We start from the raw sequence: 12,792 nt of genomic DNA, 5'->3' as shown, positions 1-12,792 counted from the left end.
TTCTTTCAGTAAGGGAAACACAACCACATATTAGGTTTTCTATGGGTGTTCATGTATTTTACACTACCCAAGGTGGAGTTGATTCCTCCCATAGGCTTTTTCTAATTCAGTCAGATGTTAATTCAATAGTAACCTCAAAACTCAATTTCAATGTTATTGTCAAAAAAATATGTTCAAGAAGGCAATCAGAGGTTTCTTTCAGTAAGGGAAACACAACCACATATTAGGTTTTCTATGGGTGTTCATGTATTTTACACTACCTGTTCACGTGTTCTTCCTCAATTTGTGCACCAGAAACTAAGCTTCTTCTGTTGTGAAAGCAGAAATATTGTCCACGTTTTCTCTTTCTTCCACCCCCACAACTGGTGACCATCTTCCATCCTATTTTTCCTTCTTCTCTTTCAGAGGATACGACAGCTGCTCCATCTGACAGCACTGCTAGTGGTGAGTCTGCACTTGTACTTCATCTTCTTCCTGCAATGACTGTTTTCCATTTCCAGCCTCATGTCAAGCAATCAGCTTGCATGTGGATGTTCTAAGTTGTAAGGAATCCTAAACAGAAGCCTGAGAAAGATGCATTCCTGCTTCTAACATACATTATAAACATAATTAATCTGTTTATCCCACGCAACTGGTGTTCATCGTGCATCCTATGTTTCCTTCTTCTCTTTCAGAGGATACGACAGCTGCTCCATCTGACAGCACTGCTAGTGGTGAGTCTGCACTTGAACTTCATCTCCTTCCTGCAATGACTGTTTTCCATTTCCAACCTCATGACAAATAATCACCTTCCGTGTGGATATTCTAAGTTTTACGGAATCCTAAACACAAGCCTAAGAAACCTGTATTCCGAATACTAACGTGCATTGTGAACAAAGTTAGCCTATTTCTCTCTTACATATTGTTAGAGAGTATTAAATCTAGGACATAGACTTATATAAATGGTGGAGTTCTTCATTGTTCCTCACACAGTGGCACAAATGCATGAGGTGTGATGTTGAGACCTGAGAATATTTGGCAGATGCATACAAAGTCTTTAATAAACTGAAGGACTGAATACATGGCCAGTGTAAACAAGAGAACAGTGGGTCACAGAATGAAGTAACGGATTGTAATTTTCAAAGTGATATAAAATGAAGCATTTGAACTGCAAATGAAGGTGGTGTGTGGGATGTGGAATACAGGGGTCTGGTAGAAGAAGGATTCTGAGTTTCCTCTTTGTAGTGGTGTATAATATCTTATTCCAAGGGTGATGTTTGTTTCCTGTCTCTGACCTGAAAACCAAGGTTCTCGAACAAAACCTCTAGTCATTCTTGGTCTCTCCCGAAGGGTCCCGTGCATTATATGCTGTGTGTGTGTTGTGTTCATGAAGGAGTTACGAGGATCTCTCTTTTGATCCTCCATAGCTCGCAGATTTGCATCCTTTGGTCATAGGGCATTGACTCTAGTCAGACATCACCGTGGGCCACACGCCCTATCTTCATCCTTCCCTTCCTCGTCCTTGCTGGAAAAGGGTGAATTTAGGTTCCCCCACCCCAAGGGCAATGACTCTGACTGCAGAGATAGGCAAGTACTTTGTCCTAGGCGTGAGCACTGAAGACCGAGTCCACATGTGGTGCTACGCACAGGACTACTGGCCAGAAGCTATAAGTGAATTCATAGTAACCTGACATTCTGATGCCTTCCCATGGAATAACTTAGGGCTGCATAAGTTCCATTGTAACATAAATGAGAGTGAATAGAGGGATAGATTCTGCAGGAGAATTTGGACCCCTACATGGGGTCCCATTTTAGCAGTATTCTTTCTCTGAAGAGGCCTGAGACAGCTTGGCTAAAGTATGAGTTTGAAGACGGAGCTATCCAGTTGTTGAGGGAAGTTTAACTCACAAATGTGGAGTCTGACTGCTGGTCTTTGTCAGTAGCTCTGGTGTAGGGTCAAGGGAAAGATAATTCCCATAACTCCTACTCAGTTCCCTTGAATACGTAGTAATTCATGGGCCATTTGCTCATTCTTATTGCCAGAAGGATACGAATCTGTCCCATTATGTCAAATGTGGCCCTCACAATTACTCCTCTAATAGGTAAAGTCTGAGTTATCCCAAAGGGTGCGATAAATATGACTTCTTTTCAGGCTAGAAGGTGACAGAGAGTATATACAGCAAAGATAGGAAATATGACTCTAAGATAGGATACGTCTTCTTAATCTTTCTCCTCTTCTCCTCTAGAATTTATCCCTCTACTTGTCCTCATTCACACTGCAATGGCATGTATGCAGTCCTAGGCTGCTCTGTGGACGCCATCAGAACGTCAGGCCACGAGGAATTCCCTCGTTGCTCTGGGGAGTAGTCCTGTGCATAGGACCACATGTGGACTTGGTCTTTTGTGCTCGGGCCTGGGACAAAGTACTTGCCTATCTCTTCAGTCAGTGTCATTGACCTTGGAGGGAGATCCCAAATTCTTTCTGTCCTAGCAAGGACAGGGCAGGGAAGATGAGGAGAGTGGGAAGGTAAGGCTAAAGGTACGACAGAATTGATGACGGATGCAGAGATGAATTGAGGATGAGAAATGTACTTCTATTCCTGGGTGGAACAAATTTTGTTCCCTGTGGAAGAGTCAAAGTCTGACCTGGAATTTTTCTTCCTAATTTCAGCTGCCCCTGAAGATACCTCCACTGATGCTGGAACTGCTGCCTCCACTACTACTGCTGCTTTTACCACCAGGTCCCGTTTTCTTCCCTGCGTCCTTCGAAATGGTAAGACTGTTCCATCCGAGTGCTTTCTTCACATGGCTCCTGGATTCCCTGGGTTCTCTATTCCTACAAAGACTACATTTTTAGGGTCACAAAGGCAGAAGATATGAGAAAAGCCCTGTTTTCTTCACATTGTTCTCTAATTCCTTGTGATTTCCTACATCAAGTCAACAGATAAATATGAGAGGAGCCAGGAGGTTGTTACTCCTTTGTTAGCAATACTACCTGGATGGATCTTGATATGTTAGCATTTATTAAGGACAATTCTTCTTTAGTGGAAACATCATTGGAAAGACAAATGTGTGCCTTTATGTGGCTAGGTAATTGATTATGTTTTTTGTTATTTTGTAAAATCAGACAATTCTTTGCTTCCTTGAAAGAATTCCCCCAAGTGGAAAATAGCTTAACAATGGGTGAACTGTGCAATCTTTCTCGGGGCAGATTGTTTTAATATTACTTAGGATATTTCTGGGAGTTTGGAAATTCATTAAGGACCAAGGTACAGTTTTTGATTACAGGTTCATTTTGCCCTGCCCTTCAACTTGAATGTAGCGTTAATTATAATATTTGTTGAATCTAAACACATGCAGTCACTGTGCTCTAAGATTCACATGTATGTTTTGATTTAAATCTCACAGTCACTTTACGAAATAAACATTTTAAGGATGAGCAAATGGAAAAGTTACAATGAAAGACTTTCCCTTTGGAACACTAGCAGTAAGAAAAGGGATTGGAATGAGGGTCAAATAATTGAAGTCCTGAGATTTCTTCTTCAAATATTGCTTTATACACTTGCACATCGGGTCAATGCTTGGCACTTTGCTAAATGATCTGGAGTATGGATACATCAGTAGTTCTCCATTATCAGAGAGTGCTTTTTGCGATATTATAGGGAAAATTCATGTGTATTAACTGACTTCCATTTCTCTCTAATTGTCCAACTTACTTGGGCGTCCATCTTGGGCTATGTATCCAAATTCGTTAATGACAGGAATGGGTTGTTTATCTTCTTGGATTGAAAATTTCATGTTACTTTTGAAGCCACTGAATTCAGTGACATGGGACACTTAGTCCCCATTTGGAGTTCAAAGAATGAAGTCACATTCTTCATCCTTTGTGGAAACCTCTTGACAATATTTTCTTTCTCTTGCAGGTTTGTGGTCATGTATTCAGGGTGTTGGGTCAAGTATACTACGTAACTGAGGTAGAATCAGCCTGGGTCTTCTGCATCTGGTCCTGTGGGGCAGGGCCATAACAAACCTTCATTTGATAATGTACGACTACTTACCTTGCCTTCTATGTATCACTCATCTCTAATCAGTTTATCTTCTTTCAAATAAATAGTAATCATGAGCAACGTAAAAGTGGTACTTTTTTTTTAGGAGTAGTGGGGTAGTTGTCCAATGTTTACACAATCCAAGTGACAGACACTTCAAATTTTACCTAGTACCTTCTTGGGTTCCTCTTAATAACTGGAATTTCCACATATTTATCCAATTTTTGAAAAATAAGACATTGGGCTTGGGCATAGCAGTATACACTAGAGATTCATCTGGCATGAATACACTTATCAACGCTTACTAGGTACAAATGTTCGGTTTGATTCCACCAAACACTTCTATCAAGTGACACAGAAATTTTTATCTTCTCTGCAATGACTTAACAGGTGAGGAAGAGGAAAGCAGCTCCTGACAGCTGGGTACTGCCTTGACACTTCCAGGCTTCAGAGTTGTTAGAAGGCGACCTGGTGTTCACTGCTAGGCAGTGGTGCTTTCCTGTTGGACACAAACAATCTCATAAAGCACCAACATCAGACAAGGTCATTCAGTGACTGTGATGAAGTGAGCGGAAAAAAAGACCATTTCATAATATTGTTTAAGCACAGACAAAAACAGAGTTAGTGTGGAAGCCACAGGGTGCCAAAATTTTACTGAAATTTTGGAACTTGTAACCAAGGCTGTATCAGTAGAACGAGGACAAGTAGTTTGAGGAGAAGGAAAGGGGAGTTTATTTACCAGCAAATGAGGAGTATGGCAGACGCACATCTTAAAGTACACAGTCCTCCTTATAAGCAGAAATATAGAGGTTTTTAAGGGCTTTTCAGTTTGGGGTTGCTGTTCCTGATCAACCCCACCTCTGATGAAGACAGGTGACCTCTGCTGAGCCATTTCCTGTTGTACAAAGAACAAAAGATATTGTTCTGCCCCTCTGATTACTGGCCTCAGACAGGGGTGCAGGTTTTAATTCCCAAAAAGTGTGAGGATGGTTTTTAAAGAGACAACATGTAAAACATTTTACCCCTTTTCAGGCCATTCCCTCTGTTACATATTCTGCTCTGTCAATTTTACCCTTCCATATGTACTGGGAGGAGGGGGATGTAGTCATTGAGCTACTTCCTGCTGAATTTGGGTGATGTTTTAGATGGAAGTTTTATACTTATTCATGCCATTGCAAAGTTTGGGCAGTAGCTTTACAAAGATAAATAATATACCAGATTACCAGGTAGAAAAAGGGGCATAAGCAACAAGTACAACTGTGAGGATTGACAAGGCATAATGAAGGAGGGTACCTGACAAGAGAGATTTTACCTTGCTTGCTTTTGAAGACAGTGCTAGGACTGTGGGTCTTGACTGTCACCTTGTATGTAATGTCTCACACAGGGCTGGGCAAGAAAGAAACATGGGGCCTCTGAGCACAGGGCTATTAGCTGCACCCTGTCAGTGATCCAAGAGACTGGCTTCTGCGAATTCAGAAATCATATATAGGAATACATGTACCAAACAAGGTCTAGGATGGCAAACTCAGCAGTGAGACATATCAGCAGAAGATGTGATAACCCAGGAAATACTCACTAAGGAGTTGTCCTCCATCCTATAGACAAGACAAATAACCAAAGAAAGGTTAGCAAAGATATCAGCATTTTCAGTTTCCCTCTTCTTAAACAGATACTTTAGATTGCCTAAAGGCTGGCCCATCCACTGTGGGATTTGGTTGACATCTTCCATGGGACAACTCTTTACTCTGGTATGATGGATTCAAGGTTTACTCCTGACAATTTCAATGAGGTGTGTGAGGCACTTCATAAGGTCTCTTCTCCTTCTCTGCTTCTAATTGGCGTGGGACCTGAAAGAGGCAAACTCATGCATGATGGTTAGTATCTGATATATTGCTTCCTTCACATATGGTTATATTACCACACTTACCTCAGGGTACTAGGAAGAGTCTCTCATAGGCTATATCTTAGGGGCTTAAGTCTGCTTCTAGGGGCTACCCTTATCTGGAGGAGGGCAAGCAGCAACACCTTATCCAACTTTAGATGGGCTTGCTGCATTGATTCCAGTATGCATGCAATTTCCATTCTAGGTGTAGGGCTTTACTTACTTGCTGGTTTATCTCCAAAACAAAGGAGGGTCCATTTTCACTCTGTGTGGAGGAAGGGAGACTATGAGCATCTTGATGATCTGTGAGATAGAGTCTACTATGTCCAACTCCTAGTAGAAGTGGTTCACCAGATTTCCACTGGGGGTCTTCACAAAGAAGTTCATGGGTGACTGCAGGATACCATGCAGCAGATCCAGGTGCAGATGATGGGAAGCAAAGACCACGCCCCCAAAGGACATCACCACAAAGCAGCCAAACACCACAAAGCAGCCATACATTGCAAAATTCCCAGAGTACCATAGATGCTCCGATGAACTTTATTATGCTCCTGGGTCCTATTGACAGTAGTGTCATTGATCCAAAGACTGAACCGATAGTTAGAAGCCAGGGCAGTAACATGGTTACACAAGTAGAGGAAGATGCTCATGAAGGAAATGAGCAGTCTGATGCCCTTCATATAGTCCCAGGACACAGACAGCTTGACCTTTCCCTGTCTGAGCCTTGTCTACCTCCATCACCTTCCAGGTCTCTTCCTTCTTGGCCCTAGCCTTCTGCAGTTTGGCCATGCTGTTGTTGTGTCTGCTAACATCTCTGCTGTGGGAAGAGGAGCTGCTGAGCTGACTCTGCAGCTGGTGCCCACAGCGTCCATCACCAGTATGCCATTCTCCATCTGCTTGACCTCTTTCCCTGGATGGCTGATGCCCATCATCCCTTTGTCCTCTGAGGCCTTTTCCTGCTCTGCACTAGCATATGCATACAAGAACTCTGCAAAGGCCCTGTGACATTCCAAGAGCTCTTGGTAGCAGCCCATCTCAGAATGAGTTACTTCAGAAGGATTCTGGGAACTTCACATGCTCTCTCTGTTCAGGGAGGAAAAGCCCCTATCCAGCCTCTACTAATACAAGTTGAGGCATCTGAGTGAAATTGTCAATGATTGAAAGGGTCGGTCCCCACATGTTGGGTTTCCTGTACAGCAGGTTGCTTTTCTGTCTTTGGATTGTTTCAAGCACATAAATAGTTTCTTGCAAATATAGTCCTCTTAAATGACATCCCACCAAATCCATTAGGGCATCATGCCCCTAATGTGTGCATTCATGTAGGTACATCATAAGAGGCTGAACCAGAGCTTCAGGTTGGAGAATGAGTCTATGAGAGTTTTATCTCGATTTAGCTGTGTCATCTGAAATGTCGGAGCACTAGTCTTTAGTTTTAAAAGGGATCTAAATCTAGGTGGGGTATCAAGGCCCGAAGGAACAGATCACCTTCAGCAGCCTCCTTAGCAGCTCTGCAAGTGGCCTGATTTCTTTTTGAAACCTAAGTGTCTCCCCTTTTTGGTGACTAGTACAGTGGATTATGGCCACCAACTTGGGCTTGGCCAGGCCTGTACCAGGGCCATTATTTAATTGGCATATTTAATATTCTTATAGCCTGCTGTCAGGAGCCTCCTTTCCTTCCAAATGGCACCATGAGTATAGACAGTCATAAAAGCATATTTAGACTCCATATAACTGTTTACCTTTTTTTTCCTGTGTATAACTGAAGAGCTCTGGTCAGAGTAATCATCTCAGCTTTCTGGGATGAAGTTCCAGGTCATACAGCCATTCTTTCCAGTACCCACCATTTTATGACTACCATCTATCCAGCCCTTCATTGTACATTGTCCATAAAGCTGCTCCTGTTGTTGAAAAGATCCCAATCTGGCTCTGGCATTGGGTGATCTGAGAGATCCACCCTGCTAGAATAGACAGTCCCCAGAACCTCTAACCAGTAATGGTGCAAAGCCTCATTCTCTTTGGCTGGTAACAGGGTGGCAGGATTGAGAGTAAACATAGTGTCTGATAATAACTGACAAGTAGCTGCTACTGCCTAGAGGCAAGTAGGCCATCCTCTCACAATATTGCCCAGTAACTTTGACAAATATGCCATTGGCCATGGGGTGTCTCTCAGCATCTGTACTAAGACTCCAAACCTTATTCCTTATTTTTCATTAACATATAATTTAAATTCTTTCTGCAAGCCAAGCAACCCCAAAGTAGGGATAGTTATAAGACTTCACTTTAGTTTTTCAAAGGTATTTTGACAGTCTGACCACCAGATCAGGGCCTCTACATCTGTCCCTTTAAAGGCCCCACACAAGGGCTTTGCTATTAGTGCAAAGTTTGGGATCCAGGTGTGAAAGAACCCTGTCATTCCTAGGAACCCAAGGCAATTGTTGTGGGTTCCCTTGCTAATTTGGAATCCCAGAAAAGTAACCTGGTGTTTACAAATATGTCCAATTACAGGTTCCACAAATCCCCCATTAAGCTCTCCCCAAACAGGGCAAGTGAGCCATTTTAAACCTCTCAGGAAACACAGCCCAGCAGTGCCATGAGGCCACTCTAGTCCCAGGATCCTGCCATTCAAACATACGCAATTGGAAGTCTCCTGTATGTATTATCAGACCCTGGCATTCATCCAGCAGGAGCTTGATGGTTTTCCACCTATTTAGGTCCTCTGCTATTTCCTTCTTCAGCGTTTTGTAATTCTCCCTGTAGAGGTCTTTCACCTCCTTAGGTAAATATATTCCTAGGTATTTTATTTTCTTTATTGCTATTGTAACGGGTATTGAGTCTTTGATTTGGTTCTGAATTTGACTGTTGTTTGTGTATAGGAATGCTACTGATTTCTGTACATTGATTTTGTAACCTGAGACTGCTGAATTTATTTGTCAATTCCAGTAGTCTCATGGTAGAATCTTTGGGGTTTTCTAGATATAAGATTATATCATCAGCAAAGAGTGATAGTCTTATCTCTTCTGTCCCCATTTGGATGCCCTTGATTTCCTTCTCTTGTCTGATTGCTCTGGCTAGTACTTCCAGCACTATGTTGAATAGAAGTGGTGATAGAGTGTAGCCTTGTTTGGTTCCAGTTCTAAGCAGTAATGCTATCAATTTTTCCCCATTCAGTATGATGTTGGCTATGGGTTTGTCATATATGGTTGTTAGCATTTTTAGGTAAGTCCCATGTATGCCTATTTTATTAAGCATTCTTATCATAAAACGGTGCTGAATTTTGTCAAATGCGTTTTCTGCATCTATTGAGAGGATCATATGGTCTTTGTTTTTACTTCTATTTATGTGGAGAATTACATTTATAGATATGTGTATGTTGAACCATCCCTGTATCTCTGGGATGAAGCCCACTTGGTAGTGATGGATTGGTTTTTTGATAGACACCTGAATTTGGCTTGCTAGTATTTTGTTGAGAATTTTTGCATCTATATTCATAAGAGATATTGGTCTGTAGTTTTCTTTTTTTGTTGTGTCTTTTCCTAGTTTTGTTATCGAGGTGACATTGGATTCATAAAACGTGTTTGGGAGGATTCCTTCCTTCTCGATGTTGTAGAATAATTTCTGCAGGATAGGCACCAGTTTTTCTTTGTAGGTATGGTAAAATTTGGGTGTGAAACCATCTGGTCTGGGACTTTTCTTTTTAGGAAAATGTTTTATTGCTGCTTCAATTTTGGTACTCAATATCAGTCTGTTAAGCAATTCTATTTCTTCCTGATTGAGCCTAGGGAGGTTGTGTGTTTCTAAGAATTTGTCCATTTCCTCTATATTTTCAAGCTTATGTGCATAGAGGTTTTTATAGTATTCATAGATTATATTTTGTATTTCCACAGTATCAGTTGTAATTTCTCCTTTTTCATTCTTGTTGGAACTTATTAGAGTCCTTTCTTTTCTGCTTCTTGTTAATCTAGCAAGATTTGTTTCAATTTTGTTTGTTTTTTCAAAGAACCACCTTTTGTTTTATTAATCTTCCATATAGTTTTTTTGTTGTTGATTTCATTTAGTTCAGTGCTGATCTTTTTTACTTCTTTTGTTTTCTGAGGTAACTGAGGGATTAGACTGTGATCTCCATTTTTTGTTCTAAATTTCCCAGAAGGGTCATCATACCAATGTTAACATTCCTTTCAGCAATCCCAGAATCTCTGAATCCACCTGCACTCTCTTCCCCCACCCAACTTCAGAATATCCTGTCTTTTTGGGTCAGGCCAGTGTGTAATCTCCATGTATTAATTTGCAGTTTTGCCTGCCTGAAATGTACCCCTGCCTTTAAAAAGCCCGACTTGTAAGCCACTGGGGAGTTTGGGTCTTAAGCACGAGCTGCCCGCAATCCTTGCTTATTGTCCTACAATAAATAAAGTCTTTTCCTCCTGCTGCAACTCTTAGCTTCAGTGTTTGGTTTTGATGCCCTGGGTGAGCAGACCCCAGTTTGGTTTAGTAATACCTTCTTGTCTTGTTTTATGTTGTTGAGATCTTGACTTGTGACCCAGTGAAAGCACTCTGTGTTGATCTCCACTATCTGGAGGCGCATGATTTTCAGATCACATTAATAAATGTATATGCCTTTTCTCCAAATACCCTGCCCTTTGTCAGTTAATTTTTCAGCAAACCTTCAGACGGCAAAGAGATAGTTTTCTTTTAGCCTCTACAATATGCTCTGGGAAACAAAAACTTTGTATGACTTGCTTTATTGATATACTTGCTTTCTTGCAAGTGGTCTGGAACTAGACCTGCAATATCTCTGAGGTATACCCGTACTCCTAAACCCTCAGAATTCACTCAGGAATTCCGATTTGTGTATGTACACTTGTCACTTTGTTTTTTGGGGAGCACATACAAGTTCCAGCCAGTTTCTTGCAGCCATCTTATCTCCCAGATTGGCTTCCCTTCTTTATGCAGGGCTTTCAGGTAAGGTAGGACAGTAGTCGGGGCTGGGAGAAGTCTTGGCAGAGATAAATCTGCACTGACAGGGAACAGTGGGGAACTGGGGAAAGCTTGGGCAACACAGAAAATGGATGTAATAGAAAAGAGCACCCCACTCATGGCCAGGGACCCAAGCTCTAGCTGGTCTTGGTCACATTCCTTTCCTCTCTCTGACTGAGCCTTTTGTTCAGTACAATCAGACAACTGGGCTAGCCCTTTTGAGTTGTGATCATTCTGTGATTTCAGGCCTTAATTTTCCTGCTGGGAATGGAAATAATAGACCCTGTTCTGCTAAGCTCACAGGGGTGTGGCATCTTGCTTTATAGCATCAGTTTATTACTTTGTAAACAAGCGCACAACCCAGAGCATTATTGAGACTTTGGTGCTGTGATCTACTGAAGGAGCCACTGAATTCTCAAGCACCTAATCTGTTTTTCCAAAACAATGCAGCAGCTTTGCTTTCCACCAGCTCCTCTCTCACACATCCCAGAGAGGAGGGAACTGCAGATTAGGCTGGGGACAATTAGCAGCTGTTCTGCTGTGACCAACAGGTTCTCTTGGAGCTCTGACATTCCCACCCCCATGTGGGGATGATTTGTGGCTGAGGAGGCTGTAGAGGAGCCTAGACCTCCTTGGTAGCCAAAGGGAGGAAGTGGAGCTCAGGCAGATCCTGGAGAGAGCTAGGCAACAGCAGATCAGGGAAGCCTTTGTTCTCCAGGCTAATAATAGAGCCTGCAAAAGATTCTGACTCACATCTCAATTCTTCAGAATCTTCCTTGCAGGGGGGTTGAGGGGCAGGGGAGAGTGAGGCAGAATGTATTGTTTCTCTTCCCTTCCTGATATTGCCTGTGTAGGTCCATCAGCCACTCCTCAGGGACCATGTGGTCTAAGCGATTGAATACTGAGGAAGCCTCTAGGGGACAGAGGAGGTCATCGTGTTCGTACCCTGCCTCTAGAATGAGATCCCTACCTCCAGACAGACATACTCCCTAGATGCCCTCCAGTTATCCATGCCTGTATTTAGAAATAGCTCTGGTGAAGCTGGATGCGGAGATTGCCTCCTTGTGCAGCCCCAGCCCAATTTCTCTTGGAGATGAGATAAAATACGCTGTTAGTCTCTTAGGTTCGTTAGAGAAAATAATCTCAGATCCTCCCATTCTCTCTCGTGACCAAGAAAGACAGCCTTAAGTTCCCCTCAGCTGGCCCAAACCCCTTGGCATCCCTTAGAGCATCTACTTTAGAAATTTATTCTAAGTCCTTCTCTGTTTCTTGAGATGCAAATCTTCTCCTAGCCTCTTTCCAGTTTTACAGTCTGAAGGTGTCTTTCTCTAGGACCTGAGATCTGTCTCTTTGAAATGTAAACATCAAGGAAGACAGTGCCCCTAACTCCCAGTTTCTGTGGAAGGGAAGAGTAGGAACTTTGGGGTGGGGGTGGGGGACTCTCTCCAATTTGTAGAACTATCTTTTATCATGAAAGTAGGGGAAAATTTATTTTTCCTTTGAGTCAAAGGCCAATTGGTAAACACAAACTCTCCAGCCCTTTGCCTCTGCCTAGCTAGGTATCGAGACTTAGTTTATGCCTCCTCCCCTAAAGCTGGCAATAGTAGCAGAATAAAATCAACTTCTATCTGCTCATCATGTCTGGCGTAATTTTTTTCTTTAATACTCATAATTATGATTTCCCTCAAATTCTCTCAGATCCGTACCTCCTGGTCTTTGTTGTCTTACGATTTATTAGGCAATGGAGTAATACACTTCTGAAAATGTGTATCTCTTACCTCTCCCATTCTACTAAAATTTTGTTGGGAGAGGAATATGTCCAAGGTGCTCTGTACCCATGTACTGACTAACAGAGCACACTGTATGTGCTCAAGCCCTGTTTGTTGACAAAACATTTTCCCTACAAAGCAGATT

General features: G+C 42.2%; 1 long non-coding RNA gene across 1 annotated transcript; it reads right to left on the bottom strand.

Annotated features, from left to right (window-relative positions):
* Positions 1 to 4,274: 4,274 nt before the first annotated feature.
* Positions 4,275 to 5,351, bottom strand: LOC123639731. Its single transcript, XR_006735792.1, has 3 exons — positions 5,338 to 5,351; positions 4,765 to 4,920; positions 4,275 to 4,524 (listed from the first exon to the last, which is right to left on the bottom strand). It is a non-coding gene; the product is annotated as an uncharacterized LOC123639731 (long non-coding RNA).
* Positions 5,352 to 12,792: the final 7,441 nt, after the last annotated feature.

The sequence above is a fragment of the Lemur catta genome, chromosome 6 (assembly GCF_020740605.2).
Source record: "Lemur catta isolate mLemCat1 chromosome 6, mLemCat1.pri, whole genome shotgun sequence".
NCBI classification, from domain to species: domain Eukaryota; kingdom Metazoa; phylum Chordata; class Mammalia; order Primates; family Lemuridae; genus Lemur; species Lemur catta.
This window is presented reverse-complemented; position numbering and strand designations above follow the sequence as displayed.